The sequence below is a fragment of the Marmota marmota genome, unplaced genomic scaffold (assembly GCF_001458135.2).
Source record: "Marmota marmota marmota unplaced genomic scaffold, marMar, whole genome shotgun sequence".
NCBI classification, from domain to species: domain Eukaryota; kingdom Metazoa; phylum Chordata; class Mammalia; order Rodentia; family Sciuridae; genus Marmota; species Marmota marmota.
Genome location: NW_025999949.1, coordinates 2,398,678 through 2,409,706, shown reverse-complemented (window position 1 = coordinate 2,409,706; position 11,029 = coordinate 2,398,678).

The window sequence follows — 11,029 nt, the reverse complement described above, 5'->3', positions numbered from 1 at the left end:
GTGCCTGACAAAGCATTTTTGAAGCAAAGTAGTAATTGTTGTTTGAACTCAGTTGAATTCAATTAAATAGGGACCAAATAGAAGAGAAGAAAATGAGACTCAAAGAAGTAAAATTTGGGGGGGGGGGTGATTACAAGATATTGCCTCTTGGTGGCTGGGTGACCTAAACTTTCAGTGCCTCCATTTCCTTGTTTGTGAGTCAGGTTTATCAACCTCCAATGTTTGTGGGGAGGGTTCAGTGTGTCAACATCTCCAAATGTGCTTAGAAGAGGGCCTCACTCACCCTAAGTTCCGGGCAAGTATTGTTGCTATTTTTGTTAGTTAGAACAATAAGAAACCCCACCACTGAAAGGAGATGAGGGCAGAAATGAGCAATCACAACAAGAGAGGCCCATCTGCCCACAGAACAGCGGGGGGAGGAGATGACGGAGGCAGGTAAGTACTTCAAACATCAGAGGATGACACTGAACTTTTTACAGAGCAAACAGAACATCATGGAACATCACAGTGCTGGCCCTGCAGGAAATGGGCCTTCAGGAGTCCCACAGTGCCAGTTGAGGCGATGTTTAGGGGGAAATGTGATGTGTGTGTTGGTGGCAGGGAGGCCAAAGGGAAAGGGTGTGGGTGGTGTGTTGGTGGGGAAAAGGCATAGAAAGAATAGAAATTTCTTTCTTGGGTTATCAGAGATTTACTTGATAATATTTGACACTGCCTTTTGGCAAGAAGTGATTGCTTTGTTGCATTAACATTTCCATAATTCAAAAGATTTATTATAGTAGCTGCATTGATGAGATTTCAAAGATTTGGAGAAGACAAATATATTTTAGGGGAGTAAAAAAAAAAATACTGGAAGCCCTGCAGGATGAGACTCAGAGACAATGCAATGAATTTCTGCTCAGCCGTTCAAGGTTTAGGTCTATTTGTCATGAAAACGAAACAAAGACCGCTTCTGATGACACCAAGACTCGGTGTCCAATTTATGAATAACCTGGACACTCCTGGCTCTTTCTCCAATCATTAGTCCTTCTCAGAAGTTGGTCATAAGATGAGGGACAAGAGGAGATGCCAAAATGTGATAAGAATAAAGGAAATCATTCTAGTTTGCTTTCCAGAAGAGCCTGGGTGACCCGTGGGCTCTGGGAACCCAAGGATACTTTCATTCCATAGTTGAGTCCCTCTGTGCGGCAATAGCTCTGTGTTCGTGGAACACAGCGTCCAGGTGCTTGTTCAGTTTCCTTTGAGACCAAGCTGGTCATTTGTGAAGTGGGTGCGACCATTGAGAGAACAATCCATGGTTAAAGTATGTCTGGCTGATTTTCTCCTACCTCTCGGCCGTCATCAATAATTCTATAGTCAGATGATTAGCCCTGGTGATGGAGGTTTTGATTGTTATTACAGCACACCATCCTGAGGCTGTCTTCTGTCATTTACCCTTTATGATTTAAAGTTACCTTAGAATTCTAAAGGTCTGGGCTGGGGTTGTGGCTCAGTGGTAGAGCACTTGCCTAGCATGTGTGAGGCACTGGGTTCAATTCTCAGCACCACATATAAATAAATAAAATAAATAAAGGTCTAACAACAAGTAAAAAAAAAATAAAGAAATCTAGGGGTCTGAGGAAAGGGTCTGAAAGTTGGGGAAGGGGACTGTAGGGGTACCTTGGAGAGGGGTGAAAGGGAGGCCAGAGTTGCCCAAATCCAACCCAACATCTCCACTCTACTTAAACTCCCTCTGCGTCTCTCCACTGCCTGTGGAATGATATTGGCCTTGTTCACCATGCATTCAACCCCCTGAGAATTCCACCCCATCTTTTGCTGTTTCCTGTTCATTACTTGGAAGTCCCTCTGGTCTTATTCCATTCCCTGGAACATTATAAACTCTGCACCATTTTTTTCTAGCCTCTCTCTGGAAATTCCTTCCTGTTGCCCATTACAGAACCAACTCCTCAGTCCTCTTTTTCATTGAGGAGGGAGCATTTCCACCCCTAAGTGGGATCTTGCTGTCTTGGTAGCCATTGCACCCTGACAGCCAGCATCTCTACTAGGTACATCTCCAGGCAAGCAGACGTTGAATACATAAGCTTGTTCCACTGCTGACTGGCAAGCCCCACAGTTTGGTTCCCGGTAGGATCAGGCCATGTGAGTGGGCTGAGTTTCTATAAAAGTCTCCCTACTAGGTTCCAGTTTGGGTGAAACTATCTTTGTGGGCATGAATGACTGTACTTGAATCACATCCCCAATTACCCAGCTATGGGCCATGTGGGCCAGGTCCACGGAAGAATCTCAGCCTACACTCACTGTTCTTTCCTTCGGCCTTAGGGACAACAGGAACCACGCCATCAGAAACCCCAACACAACAAAAAGACAAACAAACCCCAAATCCAAATGGATCTCGGGTAAGACATCTAACACTCAGCTAGGAGTAAGCCTTGTGAAGAGAGAATCCATGAAGGGTACTGCTCACATGGTTTGAGTCATTCCAAGTACTGGAATTTTTATGTTTTAAATTTTCATATACATAAATTATACAAAAATAAGAATATTGAGATTTCACGGTGATTATTTCTGAGAGACAAGGAGTAAAGGTAGTTTTCATTCTTTCTCTTAATTGAATTTTCTGAAGTTTCTTCAATAAATATGCTTTACTTTTGGAATAAGAAAAAAAAAGCAACTATGTATGTGGTACGTGCCTGTAATCCCAGCTGTTCAGGAGGTTGAGGCAGGAGGATCAAAAATTGGAGGTCAATTTGGGCAACTCAGTGAAACGCTGTCTCAAAAATAAAAAGTAAGCCCTCACTCACCCCTGATGGCCTGCCTCACTGAGAGCATTATGTCAATGCCCCTTAGAAATACTTTGAATACCCACAGTCCATTGTCAGATGAGACCAGTGTCCAGGGCTTGGCTCAGGCTTATGCTAAAGGCATAAAATTTGGTGCAGATTCCTGAGCCTTCATGCTTCAAGATGTAGAACTTTTAGCTAATGTTGTAGTCATTACAATGGAACCAAAGGGAAGAACAGCAATTATTGAGCAGAGTTGGAGAGATCCCAAAGTAACAAAAGATTGTGTGACTATTGCAAAGTCAATTAACTAAAGAACAAATACAAAAATATTGTAACTAAATTTGTTGCTGGTAACCAATGAAAAGGCTGGGAATGGCACCACTACTGTGATTGTACTAGCAGGCTCTCTTGCCAAGGAAAGCTTCAATGTGCTAATCCTGTGGAGATCAGGAGAGGTGTGAGATTAGCTATGGATGTAACCATTACTGAATTTAAGAAGCAGTTTAGCCAGGCACAGTGATGCACACCTATAATCCCAGAGGCTTGGGAGACTGAGGCAGGAGGATCTCGAGTTCAAAGCCAGTCAGCCTCAGCAACAGTGAGGCCCTAAGCAACTCAGTAGACCTTGTCTCAAATATAATACAAAAAAAAAAAAATGGCTGGGAGTGTAGCTCAGTGGTTGAGTGCCCCGGAGTTCAATCCCTGATACCACTCACACACACACCAAAGGCGGGGGNTGTCTGAAGTGAATGAAAAGAAAAACAGAGTTGCAGATGCCCTCAGTGATGCAGAGCTGCTTTTGAAGAAGGCATTGTTCTGGGTGGGGGTTGTACTCTGCTTCAGGGATTTCCAGGCTTGGACTCCCTGACTCCAGCTAATGAAGATTTAAAAAAAAATGGTATAGAAATTATTAAAAGAACACTCAAAATTCTTGCAATAACCATAGCTAAGAATGCAGGTGTTGAAGGATCATTAATAGTGGAAAACATTTTGCAAAGTTCCTCAAAATTTAATTACAATGCTATGCTTGGAGATTTTGTGAGTGTGGAAAAAAATATTGATCCAACAAATGTTATGAAAACTGTTTTATTGAATGCTGTTGGAGTGGGCGAGTTGGGGATATAGCTCAGTTGATAGAGTGCTTGCCTCACATGCACAAGGCCCTTGAGTTCAATCCGTAGCAACACACACACACACACACACACACACAAATTGAATGTTGTTGGGGTGACTTCTCTGTTAACTACAGTAGACACTATAGTCACAGAAATACCTAAGAAGACAAGGACCCTGGAATGGGCATGATGGGAGGTGACATGTACTAATTCTCAGAATAGCACATTATTAGCAAACAGTGACAGGAAGCTCTAGGCAGGGTTCCACATCAAAGCTTCAGAGAAGTCAGTTAAAGAAAATGACCAAAGAAAAGATCATTATATATAAAATATATATATCATATAAAAAACAGGCTGGGGATGTGGCTCAGTGGTAAACCACGCTGGGTTCAATCCCTGATTAAGAAGAAAAAAATCCATATTTAAAAAATGCAAGAAAATATTATGTATATGTAATATACATAATATTTGGTATTTAAGAAAATCACTATCACTCTCAGATACAGGATTCAGTTGACAGTTTATAATGGTTTACTGCTGTCATTGTCCATGCCTACAGATAATTTTTATTGAATAAAAAGACATCTGTGCATTTCTGATATGGGGTTCAAGAGCCACGTATCAATGTACTATTTTCAACTTAAATCACAGGCATTCCTACTAAATGACGATAAAATGGGGACGTTGGACCTCAAATTTTCCAGAGCACTCAAAAACTTTACAATACTATGTGCTAAAATCAGAATTTTAGTGCTTGCTATCCCCAGATGAGACGCACAGAAGCAGCTTTTCTGAGGAAAAGGGCTGTATATAAAGTAGAGAAATATTCAATTATATGGCAACTTTTGTATAATAAAGATTTGTTTAAAATTAAAATGAATGAATGAATAAATAAAAGGGTCTTGGGGTTAGACCTCAATGCCACAGTGCTTGCCTATCATGCACAAGGCCATGTTATTTCAATCCCCAGCACTGAAAAAAAGAAATAAATATATATATTTTGCAATACTGAGGATTGAATCCAAGGCCTCATACATGCTTAAGTAAGTGTCCTACTACTGAGCTATACCCCCCAACTCAATATTTGAAAATAATATGTTCCCATCAAAGAAAAAATATTGCAAAATACAGTAGAGTTACAAAGAAGGAAAAATTATTCAAATCAATTACTATTCACATTTTGAGTTTTTAAAAAATGCAGCTTTTTTTTAAAACAGTGAACTACTTTGTCTTATTTAACCTAGTTATAATCATATTACATATACATAGTATTTTCTTGCATTTTTTAAATATGGATTTTTTTTCTTCTTAATCAGGAATTGAACCCAGCGTGATTTACCACTGAGTCACATCCCCAGCCTGTTTTTTATATTTTATTTAGAGATAGGGTCTCACTGAGTTGGTTAGGGCCTCTCTAATCAACTGGATTTGAACTCACAATCCTTCTTTCTCAGCCTCTGGAGCATCTGGGATTCCATATATGTGCCACCGCATCTGGCTTTCCGTGTTCTTAGTCTGCACATTATTTCCACAAGCAAATGATATTCTATCTAGTGAAATATTGCAGCTCAACTTCTACTGTGTCCTCAATAGGGAACATATATGCTTATGGTTGTGAGCTGCCATTGGCACGCTATGCCATAGAATTTAGATTTCATTCCGAGGGCAATGGGCAATTCCTGTCTTTAAGCAGGTGAGTGAACATAATCGAGTCTCCTTAGGGAAAGACCTTCTGGCCCAATGTGGAAAATCAATTGGCTAGGGTAAGGCTGAAAATGGGAGAACAAGGGAGCCAACCCCCATTTCACAGAAATCCACAGTTCTTTCCTTCACTTTGCATGATATTGTGAAGTTTTTTGAGCATCTGTAAAATGGAGACATTGAGGCCCAATGTCTCCATTTTACAGATGGTCAAATGAGGCTCAGAGCATTTAGGTGACTTCTCTCAGATGTATAGATTAATAGAAAATGGCACCTAGAAGGTATGATTTCTAATTTTATTCTTATGTCCTTATTTTATTTTAAGTTGAATATTAACAGACTGCATCACCATCATGAAATAATCTTAATTCATTGGGTTTTTTTTTTTTGTGTGTGTGTGTGTGTGTGTATGTGTGTATTCAGCCCTGTGTTAAACTGAGGAGGGGCTTATAATTTTCTGCAGAAGACAGGAATTCTTGATGCTGGTGGTGTGATGATGGTGGTGATATGGTAATGGCAGTGATGATGGTGGTGATTATGAAGAAAAAAAGTACTTCGATGACTACAATCTCATTTGACTTTCAAAATAACTGACATAACAGTGGTCATCATTTAGGGCCAAGATAGCTATCATATGAGATATGTAATATCCATTATTTCATTTAATTGACATCAGAGACCTATGAGGTCAGTATCATTATTCTTCTCATTTTACAGATGAGGAAACTGTGGCCCAGGGAGATAAAATGATTCACCCAAGTACACAGGGAAGCTGGAATTAGAACCCCGTTCACTAGTGAATTTTATTGGCTTTTCCCCCAGAAATAATCATTTAGACAATACTTTCCTCCAGCAGATGACTGAATTAAATTGTTGAAGGGCATGTCTGTAGAAGAAGGGAAGCAGGCTGGCTGGCCGGGCCAGGTACATGGCTGTTGGGAATGTGCTCACCAGACCCTCTGAAGATGTCCCCTCTGCAGAACAACAAGGCATGAAGGGAAGCTCCACAGAGCAACACTCTCCACAAAGGGCTGTGTTCACAGATCACCAAACAGGCACTGGGCTGTTTTGCCAGAGGCACACATGTGCATCTGTCATTCAAAATGACATCTCAAAAGAACAGACTGTTTTTCAACCTTGAAACTCTCTAAATATTGATCACCTCTCACAGGTTCCTATCAAACTAAATCTCTCCACACTGTTGTAGAGGCAACAGAGTCTGTGGGCCAACAAAACCACCCAAAGCAGATGTACTTCTGGAAATGTGACAGCAAACATACATATTTGGTTGTTTCAGTGTGAACCTATTTGGAACAGCTGTACCTGGTTCAGGTCCATAAATGCAGCTCACAATTAGTTTACCTTCTGTGATTCATTTATAGGAAAAATGTAGGCCGCTAGGAGTGTAAATGTCAAGCTTAGTTTTTATATCCTGCCGTAAGCAAACCAGAAGTTCAATAGTCTGACACTAATTTGACTGATGTATTTGTCCTTCTATAGATGAATGAGAGGAAAGGAAAAGTGCAATGATTGCCAAAAACACTGCTAAGCAAGGAAAGGAGTTCCTTCTTTTAAAAATAAAAATAAAAAATAAGATCTTGCCAGGCACAATGACTCATGCCTCTAATCCCAGAGGCTCAGGAGGCTGAGGCAGGAGGATCACGAGTTCAAAGCCAGACTTAGCAACTTAGCGAGGCCTTAAGCAATTCAATGAGACTCTTGTGTCTAAATGAAATACAAAAAGGGCTGAAGATGTGGCTCAGTGGTTGAGTACCCTTGGGTTCAATCCCTGGTACCAATAAAAGAAAAAAAAATCCTATTCAATGAAGAAGACAGCCAAGGACTACCTGAAACATTTGTGCGTATTTCAGTTTAGCCATTTTTACAAACTGGGCTTTCTCAAGGTCATTGGTTTTGTCCACCATGTGGTAATGGGTTTCTATTCCCTACTCACAGGTATCAGCACGGCTCACCCTGCCCTCCTTCAGGTCTTCACTCATCTGTCACCTTGTCTGTGGCACTCTGCCTAGCTCTCTATCTGAATCACACACTCCCCTCCATGCTACCTGTACGTCTTTCCTGCTTTTTATCTTCCTAGAATTCATTGCCATTTCACATAATCTGTCTGCTGCTTATTTATCGTGTTATCATTGTCTGCTCTGTTAAAATATAAGCTCCGTGAGAACAACAGTCTTTGTCTTTTTTGTTTTCTCCTGTTTCCTCAAACGAGCACATTGCTGAGCACATAGTTGGCTCTCAACACATACTAATTGAACAGATGACTGAATGAATGATGGATGAAAGAATGAATCCATTTCTTAAAGTTATCTGGAAACTACTCAGGGGTGAGACTAAGTCGTGATGGAGGAAAATATCATTTACCTAGCTCTTTTTTTTTTTTTTTTGAAAGACTCATTTATTGCATTGATTAGTAGTGGCTACCCCATACACAGAGTAGCCAGGCAGCAAAACAGCCATTCCACAGAGTGACAAGGAAGGCAGTGGGTGAACAACAATTATATGGTTGTGGATCAGGAATTTGCATATTCATAGGTTTTGCAGCAATAGTCAAGACTATGTTGCAATCTCTTATGTAGCCTGTATACCATCTTCTGCACCATCTTGCATAAGGTAAAAAAAAATGTGTCTAAAATTGTGTTAGGTCTCTCCCTGGGTATATCTTTAAACATTATCCACCCTCTTTTATCAACCAGATAAGGGCTTTTCATGTCAAAGAGAGAAGTTGAAATGTTGTTTTAAAAGATGACTGCAGGTTGTCCCCTTTGCTCTAAAGAGTAAGGGACAGAATCCACCCTGAGGATAAAACTGCTCTACTGTTTAAGAAAACATGTAATGGAATTTGCCTATACAGAAAATGAGGGGAAGATGGGCTGAGATTGCTCTTTATAAATGAAGTAAAATCTTGACTATGACTTTGTTAGGCAGTGTTTTGAGTTGTGTCTTTGAAGGGACTGTCAGTTTTCCCTGACGAATGTAAAATACAAAAGTCTGGTTTGAGTTGGATCCCAGAGGAATGTTGGGCTTGAGAGTGAACGCAGATTTGAGAAGGGAAAAGACCATAGAATCATGGTGGCCAAATGGGGAGCAGGAAGGTGGCCCCTAATGGCACCACTGAGAGACTTACGATGATGAAGTTTCATTTTAAGTTGTGCCAGCAATGCATCAAATAGTTACAAAAGGCTGGTTAGTAAGCACCTACTGTGTAGCTATGCTAGGTGTAGTTGTTCTAGGTATTAAAATATTAAAACAGTTCATTCTGGTTGATCTGAGGCTTTTTCTTCTAGGTGACCCACCATCACCTCGAGTAGCCCAGACTAATGTCAGGACCCATTCACTTTCCAGTGACTCAGACACTTACAGGTTATACCTGACCCAGCAGGAATCTTTTAGCATTCATTGGCCATTTTCTGGCCATGGTAGCTGTTAAATATTTCTGCCCTCACTGCTGCCTCAAACACATCGGCTTGGTTTGAGAGGTAATCAGGGAATAGAGGAAAAGGCCGTGTTCACACTTGGACTGAAGCAGAGCAGAGAGAAGTCAGTAGTATGGAAAAGGGTGAGGAGATATAAAATGGGACAGAGAAGGGGCAGTTGGAACAGATGGGGGGGGTTGGTAACAGGCCGCATCAGGGCATATAAGCACTTGCCAAACATCTTCTGAGCCACCCAGAGGACACTAGGGTCCTGAACTCATGCAGAGGAAGGATATGGTCTATGAAAGCTGGATGTTAAGAGCTAAGATTGTGGCTCAGTGGTAGAGCGCTTGCCTAGCATGTGTGAAGCACTGGGTTCGATTCTCAGCACTGCATATAAATAAGTGAATAAAATAAAGGTCCAACGACTAAAAACATATATAAAAAAGTTTTTTTTAATGCATGTCATTTTTTAAAAAGCTGGATATTAAAAGAACTGAGATCACATCTTAGAAAGAAAGAATGCATGGCCCTTCCCATCCAGGATCTGCTAATTCTGATAGATTTAATTTTCTATCAAAGAATTATTCGTGTGAATGGAGAGCAGGCTGAAAGAAAACAGCACAATCTGCTTGTGTTTAATCAGATGTTCAGCTGCGCAGCGGGTATGCAGGACTGCAGCTGGTGCTCCCATGCTAGCTTCAAATCTGACACATTCTACAGCAACCTACAGCCTGGGCGACCTAGGAAGGAATACAGGGCACCGCTGTGTTTATTAGACTCCCCACTCAGCCCCAGCAGTGTTTTCTCTTCATATCAGGAAAATTAGTGGGAAGCTATGAGGCGGAAATAAAAGTGATCATTTTCACGAGGCCCAACGCTGTTGGGAGGTGGTGCGGGATGCAGTTCTGTTTTCCTTTCTCACATTCTCGTGGCCTTTCTATTCTGCAGTTTTCCCCGCTCCCTATGTCCTTCCACCTTGGATCTTTCTTTTTCTGCCCATCTTTGCCTGAAGGATAAGACTCCCATTCTACTCACTGAGGAGAGGGTCGGATTCTGCTCAGGGCTTGCTACAGATAGACAAATGACGCCCATCTCACTGTGGAAAAAACAGATTGTATCCGGGAGTCCAGAGAATGAAAAAGCCAAATTGTGTCTGAGAAAATGGCAAGTCACCATGATAACTAGGATGTAAGACAGAGAGCACTCAAAAAGCCTGGGAAGAAAGAGTGGGTGGTCCCCTCAAGCCCCTCATCCAATATGATGATGGTGAACGCTTTCTGGAAAATGTCTCATCTGAGACCTGGAGGTATGTCTGCCACACAGGACTCATTCAGGATATTTCAGAGCCCAGGGTCTCTTCTGCTTCCTCCCTGATCTTCTTGCCCATGACTCTCTTCCATTGGCTCTGGCCACAGGGGCTTCCTTGCTGATGCTGGGATTTGCCAAGTACATTCCTACCCTAGAACTCTGCACCTTCTGCTCTTTTTGTCTGGATCACTCCAGATATCCATGTGGCATCCTCCCTTTCTTCCCTGGGGTCCCTACTCAAATGTCACCTTCTCAGGGATCTTCCATGAAGACCCTATCAAAACTAACATATATCTCTAGTTACTTGCTACAACTTTACCCAACCTAATTTCCCTTTCTAGCACTTTCCCCACCAAGACATATCTAAGGTTTATTTTCTGTCTCTTCCCATTATATCAAGTCTAGACAACAGGCAAATGACTATTTTCTTTGCTGCAGAGACCCCAGTATCCAGAAAAGAACTTGACCCAAAACAGATGTTCAACAAATATTGTTGAAGGAATGATTGAATGGTTCATCAATTCTTTCACCAACAAATTTTGTTTTATTATTAATTTTTGTACCTGAAACCTTAAGACACTCTTATTATATCACTGAAAGCCAGTCTGAACTATACCATGTCCCCTCACTAACTTCTTGCAATTCCAGCCACAGGGGTCTTTACACTGACCCTTGTTAGTGTCATCTA